This window comes from Taudactylus pleione, unplaced genomic scaffold, assembly GCF_031769625.1.
Source record: "Taudactylus pleione unplaced genomic scaffold, aTauple2 ptg000008l, whole genome shotgun sequence".
Classification (NCBI taxonomy): Eukaryota; Metazoa; Chordata; class Amphibia; order Anura; family Myobatrachidae; genus Taudactylus; species Taudactylus pleione.
In genome coordinates, this window is record NW_028284411.1 from 4,423,968 (window position 1) to 4,433,015 (window position 9,048).

Below are 9,048 nucleotides of genomic sequence, written 5' to 3' on the forward strand. Positions count from 1 at the left end.
TAATACACATCTATTACACTGTATACAGACATAGGACACTACACCCCCAACATGTCCTGACCTCTGTGCATGACCATAATACACATCTATTACACTGTATACAGACATAGGACACTACACCCCCAACATTCCCTGACCACTGTACATGACCATAATACACATCTATTACACTGTATACAGACATAGGACACTACACCCCCAACATTCCCTGACCACTGTACATGATCATAATACACATCTATTACACTGTATACAGACATAGGACACTACACCCCCAACATGTCCTGACCGCTGTACATGATCATAATACACATCTATTACACTGTATACAGACATAGGATACTACACCCCCAACATGACCTGACCACTGTACATGATCATAATACACATCTATTACACTGTATACAGACATAGGACACTACACCCCCAACATGTCCTGACCTCTGTACATGACCATAATACACATCTATTACACTGTATACAGACATAGGACACTACACCCCCAACATGTCCTGACCACTGTACATGATCATAATACACATCTATTACACTGTATACAGACATAGGACACTACTCCCCCAACATGTCCTGACCTCTGTACATGACCATAATACACATCTATTACACTGTATACAGACATAGTACACTACACCCCCAACATGTCCTGACCACTGTACATGACCATAATACACATCTATTACACTGTATACAGACATAGGACACTACACCCCCAACATGACCTGACCGCTGTACATGATCATAATACACATCTATTACACTGTATACAGACATAGGACACTACACCCCCAACATGACCTGACCGCTGTACATGACCATAATACACATCTATTACACGTGTATACAGACATAGGACACTACACCCCCAACATGACCTGACCACTGTACATGAGCATAATACACATCTATTACACACTATACAGACATAGGACACTACACCCCCAACTAGGGGTGAGCGGGTTCGGATTTCTGAAATCCAAACCCCCCCGAGCCCCCCCCGATCCGAGTCCGATCCGAATCAGGCTCGACTTTTCCCGCCTGACTCGGATCTGAAATCGAGGCAAAACGTCATCATCCCGCCTTCCGAGTCTCGTGGGTTTTGGATCCTATATAAGGTACCCGCGTCGGCGCCATTTTCTCACTCGGCTGTGGACAGTGAAGAGGGAGGGTGGGAGTTAGGGCTGTGTAGTGTAGTGTAGTGTAGTGCTGCTGTTGTCCACTACTTCAAAGTCCATAGGGGCTGGTTGTGTAGTGTAGTGTAGTGTAGTGTAGTGCAGTGTAGTGTTGTGCTGTGCTGTGCTGTGCTGCTGTTGTTAATAGGGGCTGTGTCCACTACTTCAAAGTCCATAGGGGTTGGCTGGACTGTGTTGTGCAGTCAGTTCTCCATAAGGGCTGTGTCCACTCCAAAGTCCTGTGCAGTGTCCCAGTCCTAAAGGGGTGCTGTAGTGTTGTCCAGGGGGTGCTCTGTCCATCAGGGGTGCTCCCCCCAAGTGCTAAAAAAATAATATATTTTCTGTGTTTGTGAATTGTGCGCGCAGTAGCCGCACGTGCATCAACAAAGTAGTGCCAAGCGTGCGCCTGTGTCATAAGTAAAGGGCCGGCTGGATTGACCGTTAAAGGGTGCTGTAACCCCCGAAAGTACACTCCAGTCCAAACCAAAAAAAAAATTATTTTCTGTGTTTGTGAATTGTGTGCGCAGTAGCCGCACGTGCATCAACAAAATAGTGCCAAGCGTGCGCCTCTGTCATAATTAAAGGGCCGGCTGGCTTGACCGTTAAGGGTGCTGTAACCCCCGAAAGTACACTCCAGTCCAAACCAAAAAAAAAATTATTTTCTGTGTTTGTGAATTGTGTGCGCAGTAGCCGCACGTGCATCAACAAAGTAGTGCCAAGCGTGCGCCTGTGTCATAAGTAAAGGGCCGGCTGGCTTGACCGTTAAAGGGTGCTGTAACCCCCAAAGTACACTCCAGTCCAAACCAAAAAAAAAATTATTTTCTGTGTTTGTGAATTGTGTGCGCAGTAGCCGCACGTGCATCAACAAAGTAGTGCCAAGCGTGCGCCTGTGTCATAAGTAAAGGGCCGGCTGGCTTGACCGTTAAGGGTGCTGTAACCCCCGAAAGTACACTCCAGTCCAAACCAAAAAAAAAATTATTTTCTGTGTTTGTGAATTGTGTGCGCAGTAGCCGCACGTGCATCAACAAAGTAGTGCCAAGTGTGCGCCTGTGTCATAAGTAAAGGGCCGGCTGGCTTGACCGTTAAAGGGTGCTGTAACCCCCAAAGTACACTCCAGTCCAAACCAAAAAAAAAATTATTTTCTGTGTTTGTGAATTGTGTGCACAGTAACCGCATGTGCATCAACAAAGTAGTGCCAAGCGTGCGCCTGTGTCATAAGTAAAGGGCCGGCTGGCTTGACCGTTAAAGGGTGCTGTAACCCCAAAGTACACTCCAGTCCAAACCAAAAAAAAAATTATATTCTGTGTTTGTGAATTGTGTGCGCAGTAGCCGCACGTGCATCAACAAAGTAGTGCCAAGTGTGCGCCTGTGTCATAAGTAAAGGGCCGGCTGGCTTGACCGTTAAAGGGTGCTGTAACCCCCGAAAGTACACTCCAGTCCAAACCAAAAAAAAAAATATTTTCTGTGTTTGTGAATTGTGTGCGCAGTAGCCGCACGTGCATCAACAAAGTAGTGCCAAGCGTGCGCCTGTGTCATAAGTAAAGGGCCGGCTGGATTGACCGTTAAAGGGTGCTGTAACCCCCGAAAGTACAGTCCAGTCTAAACCAAAAAAAAAAAATTATTTTCTGTGTTTGTGAATTGTGTGCGCAGTAGCCGCACGTGCATCAACAAAGTAGTGCCAAGCGTGCGCCTGTGTCATAAGTAAAGGGCCGGCTGGCTTGACCGTTAAAGGGTGCTGTAACCCCCAAAGTACACTCCAGTCCAAACCAAAAAAAAAAATATTTTCTGTGTTTGTGACTTGTGTGCACTGTGGCTGCACGTGCATCAACAAAGGAGCAGCGCCAAGCGTGCGCCTGTGTCCCATAAGTAAAGAGCCGGCTGGCTCATTTCTTAAAGGGTGGTGTAACCCACAAAGTGCACTACTCTCCAGCAAAAATAAAAAAATATTTTCTGTGTTTGTGTGCGCTTTAGCCGCACGTATATATATCAATATAACATAAATGGAGGACCAAACTTTCTCCGATAAAAATAAAATAGGGAAAGATCAAGAACCACTTCCTCCTAGTGCTGTTGCTGCTGCTGGGAGTTGTTCATCATCCCAGAGAGGAAGTAGGAACATCACTACTTTTACTAAACAATTGACCCTCCAACAGTCCCTAGCGATGAGGATGAAGTACGACAGCAGTCATCCTGAAGCAAAACGTATAACTGAGGCCTTGACTGCTATGTTGGTGTTAAACGTGCGTCCGGTATCCGCCATTAGTGCAGTGGGATTTAGACAATTGATGGAGGTAGTGTGTTCGGTTCCAAATCCCGTCTAGATTCCACCTGCATCCTCAAAGCAGCAGCGACAAGCGTGCGTCTATCTGTTAAAGGGTGGTGACACCCTCAAAGTGTGCTACACAAACAATTAAAATATTGTTCTTTTTTTTTCTGTCTTTGTGAAATGTGTGGGCTGTAGCCGCACCTGCATCCTTAAAGCAGCAGCGACAAGCGTGCGTCTGTCTGTTAAAGGGTGGTGACACCCTCAAAGTGTGCTACACAAACAATTAAAATATTGTTCTTTTTTTTCTGTCTTTGTGAATTGTGTGGGCTGTAGCCGCACTTGCATCCTCAAAGCAGCAGCGACAAGTGTGCGTCTGTCTGTTAAAGGGTGTTGTAACTCTCAAAGTGCTCCAAAAAAATCAAAAATTTTTTTTTAATGTGTTTGTGACTTGTGTGCGATGTAGCCACACTTGCATCCTCAAAGCAGCAGCGACAAGCGTGCGTCTGTCTGTTAAAGGGTGGTGACACCCTCAAAGTGTGCTACACAAACAATAAAAATATTCTTCTTCTTTTTTCTGTCTTTGTGAATTGTGTGGGCTGTAGCCGCACCTGCATCCTTAAAGCAGCAGCGACAAGCGTGCATCTGTCTGTTAAAGGGTGGTGACACCCTCACAGTGTGCTACACAAACAATTAAAATATTGTTCTTTTTTTTTCGGTCTTTGTGAAATGTGTGGGCTGTAGCCGCACCTGCATCCTTAAAGCAGCAGCGACAAGCGTGCGTCTGTCTGTTAAAGGGTGGTGTAACTCTCAAAGTGCTCCAAAAAATAAAAAACTATTTTTTTTATGTGTTTGTGACTTGTGTGCGATGTAGCCGCACTTGCATCCTCAAAGCAGCAGCGACAAGCGTGCGTCTGTCTGTTAAAGGGTGGTGACACCCTCAAAGTGTGCTACACAAACAATAAAAATATTCTTCTTCTTTTTTCTGTCTTTGTGAATTGTGTGGGCTGTAGCCGCACCTGCATCCTTAAAGCAGCAGCGACAAGCGTGCGTCTGTCTGTTAAAGGGTGGTGACACCCTCAAAGTGTGCTACACAAACAATTAAAATATTGTTCTTTTTTTCCAGTCTTTGTGAAATGTGTGGGCTGTAGCCGCATCTGCATCCTTAAAGCAGCAGCGACAAGCGTGCGTCTGTCTGTTAAAGGGTGGTGTAACTCTCGAAGTGCTCCAAAAAATAAAAAACTATTTTTTTAATGTGTTTGTGACTTGTGTGCGATGTAGCCGCACTTGCATCCTCAAAGCAGCAGCGACAAGCGTGCGTCTGTCTGTTAAAGGGTGGTGACACCCTCAAAGTGTGCTACACAAACAATAAAAATATTCTTCTTTTTTCTGTCTTTGTGAATTGTGTGGGCTGTAGCCGCACCTGCATCCTTAAAGCAGCAGCGACAAGCGTGCGTCTGTCTGTTAAAGGGTGGTGACACCCTCAAAGTGTGCTACACAAACAATTAACATATTGTTCTTTTTTCTGTCTTTGTGAATTGTGTGGGCTGTAGCCGCACCTGCATCCTTAAAGCAGCAGCGACAAGCGTGCGTCTGTCTGTTAAAGGGTGGTGACACCCTCAAAGTGTGCTACACAAACAATTAAAATATTGTTCTTTTTTTTTCGGTCTTTGTGAAATGTGTGGGCTGTAGCCGCACCTGCATCCTTAAAGCAGCAGCGACAAGCGTGCGTCTGTCTGTTAAAGGGTGGTGACACCCTCAAAGTGTGCTACACAAACAATAAAAATATTCTTCTTAATTTTTCTGTCTATGTGAATTGTGTGGGCTGTAGCCGCACCTGCATCCTTAAAGCAGCAGCGACAAGCGTGCATCTGTCTGTTAAAGGGTGGTGACACCCTCAAAGTGTTCTACACAAACAATTAAAATATTGTTCTTTTTTTTCGGTCTTTGTGAAATGTGTGGGCTGTAGCCGCACCTGCATCCTTAAAGCAGCAGCGACAAGCGTGCGTCTGTCTGTTAAAGGGTGGTGACACCCTCAAAGTGTGCTACACAAACAATAAAAATATTCTTCTTCTTTTTTCTGTCTTTGTGAATTGTGTGGGCTGTAGCCGCACTTGCATCCTCAAAGCAGCAGCGACAAGCGTGCGTCTGTCTGTTAAAGGGTGGTGTAACCCTCAAAGTGTGCTCCACAAACAATTAAAATATTGTTCTTTTTTTTTCGGTCTTTGTGAAATGTGTGGGCTGTAGCCGCACCTGCATCCTTAAAGCAGCAGCGACAAGCGTGCGTCTGTCTGTTAAAGGGTGGTGACACCCTCAAAGTGTGCTACACAAACAATAAAAATATTCTTCTTCTTTTTTCTGTCTTTGTGAATTGTGTGGGCTGTAGCCGCACTTGAATCCTCAAAGCAGCAGCGACAAGCGTGTGTCTGTCTGTTAAAGGATTACATCGGTGACAGCATCCAAGTAGGCATGTCAGACAGTCCGTACCTGTACTGGCAGGAAAAAGAAGCAATTTGGAGGTCCCTGTACAAACTGGCTCTATTTTACCTGAGTTGCCCCCCCTCCAGTGTGTACTCCGAAAGAGTGTTTAGTGCAGCCGGGAACCTTGTTAGCGAAAGGCGTAGGAGGTTGCTTCCACAAAATGTGGAGAAGATGATGTTCATAAAATGAATTATCAACTCTTCCAGGGAGACCAGCCTCCAGAACGTACAGAGGGACCTGTGGTTCCAGCAGGGACGAATTAATACTCTGTGAGGATGAGGATGTACACACTGAAGAGGGTGAGGAATCGGTGGATGAGGAGGATGAGGATGACATCTTGCCTCCGTAGAGCCAGTTTGTGCAGGGACACATTAATTGCCAGCTTGTTTTGTGGGGGCCCAAACGAACCAATCATTTCAGCCACAGTTGTGTGGCAGACCCTGGCGCTGAAATGATTGGTTTGTTTAAGTGTGCATGTCCTGTTTATACAACATAAGGGTGGGTGGGAGGGCCCAAGGACAATTCCATCTTGCACCTCTTTTTTTTCTTTGCATTATGTACAGTTTGGGGCCTAGTTTTTCAATGCCATCCTGTCTGCCACTGCAGTTTCACGCCTAGATGGGTCACGTGTTTGTGCCGCCCACTCGTGTCGCTTAGCATAGTCATCCAGCTACCTCGGTGCAACCTTTTGGACATAAAAACACTATTGTGAGGTGTGAGGTATTCAGAATAGACTGGAAATGAGTGGAAATTAAGGTTATTGAGGTTAATAATAGCATAGGAGCAGAAAAACCTACAAATTCTGTGATTTTAGCTGTTTTTATGCTTTTTTTCAAAAAAATACAGATCCAAAACACAAAACCCAGAACCCAAAACACGGAAGGGTGGTTTTGGCAAAACCAATCCAGATCCAAAACACGAAGAAAGATCCAGATCCAAAACCAAAACACAAAACACGAAAAGTGGCCGGTGCACACCCCTACCCCCAACATGACCTGACCGCTGTACATGATCATAATACACATCTATTACACTGTATACAGACATAGGACACTACACCCCCAACATGTCCTGACCGCTGTACATGATCATAATACACATCTATTACACTGTATACAGACATAGGACACTACACCCCCAACATGTCCTGACCTCTGTACATGACCATAATACACATCTATTACACTGTATACAGACATAGGACACTACACCCCCAACATGTCCTGACCGCTGTACATGATCATAATACACATCTATTACACTGTTTACAGACATAGGACACTACACCCCCAACATGACCTGACCACTGTACATGACCATAATACACATCTATTACACTGTATACAGACATAGGACACTACTCCCCCAACATGTCCTGACCACTGTACATGACCATAATACACATCTATTACACTATATACAGACATAGGACACTACACCCCCAACATGACCTGACCACTGTACATGATCATAATACACATCTATTACACTATATACAGACATAGGACACTACACCCCCAACATGTCCTGACCACTGTACATGATCATAATACACATCTATTACACTGTATACAGACATAGGACACTACTCCCCCAACATGTCCTGACCTCTGTACATGACCATAATACACATCTATTACACTGTATACAGACATAGGACACTACACCCCCAACATGTCCTGACCACTGTACATGACCATAATACACATCTATTACACTATATACTAGGGGTGTGCACCGGACACTTTTCGTGTTTTGTGTTTTGGTTTTGGATCTGGATCTTTCTTCGTGTTTTGGATCTGGATTGGTTTTGCCAAAACCACCCTTCCGTGTTTTGGGTTCTGGGTTTTGTGTTTTGGATCTGGATTTTTTCTTAAAAAATAAAAAAACCCCGCTAAAATCACATAAATGGGCCTTTTTTTGTTCCTACGCTATTAATAACCCCAATAACATTAATTTCCACTCATTTCCACTCTATTCTGAACACCTCACACCTCACAATATTGTTTTTAGGCCAAAAGGTTGTACCGAGGAAGCTGGATGACTATGCTAAGCGACACAAGGGGGCGGCACAAACACGTGGCCCATCTAGGAGTGGCACTGCAGTGGCAGACAGGAAGCCAATCAGCGTTATGGTGCCCATTTGCATGTAGCACGAACCCGGGAGATCCGTGCTACATGCATCTGTGTGATTGGCACAGAGCAATGACAGGTCCGTGAGACCCGTCTGTGCTGCTGTGGTAAAAAAAAAAAAAAAAACCTGTGTAAAAAAAGAAAAAAATGGCGTGCACCCCCCCAAAAAAGAGCAACCAGCCCCGGGCATTAGTAACCCAGTGCTGGGTGTGCTTAAATACAGGGGACAAACGACGTAGGGGTCCCCTGTACTTAAGCACAACCAGCACCGGGCTAGTCAGAACCAGCGCTGGTTGCCAAAATACGGGGGACAAACGACGTAGGGGTCCCCTGTATTCTGCGCAACCAGCTCTGGGCTCTGATCCGGTCCTGGTTCTGGAAATATAGGGGACAAAAAATGAGTAGGGTTCCCCTGTATGTTCCAGAACCAGCACTGGACTTTTTCTAGCGGGGGGCTGATGCCACAGCCAGGGGAGCCCTTTCACCGGGCCCCCCAGCCGCAGCATCAACCCTGACCGCTAGTCAGCCCAGGCCGGGGATCCCTGGAGAGCTGGGGACCCCCCCAATAAAGGGGTCACCCTCTCCAGGGCACCCCAGGCCCAGGCTGATAGCCCGGGGCTATCCCCGCCACCCCTGGTGGCGGTGGGTGGCGGGTTGATTGTGTGGTGTGGTGTAAATAAAGAATATCAAACATTGTCTTTACAAGTAGAACTGCAAGTCCCAGCTAGCCTGCCCCGCATGCTGGTACTTGGAGAACCACAAGTACCAGCATGCAGGGCATTAAGGGCCCACTAGTACCTGTAGTTCACCTGTAAAAAAAATGTTTAAAAAAACACAGGACACACACACCGTGACAGTATAAGTTTATTAAACATACATACACACACACACACACATGTACACATACTCACCTATGTAACCTGTAGCATCGGTCCACTTGTCCGGTAAAGTATCCCTAGGGGACCTGTGAAAAAAAACATA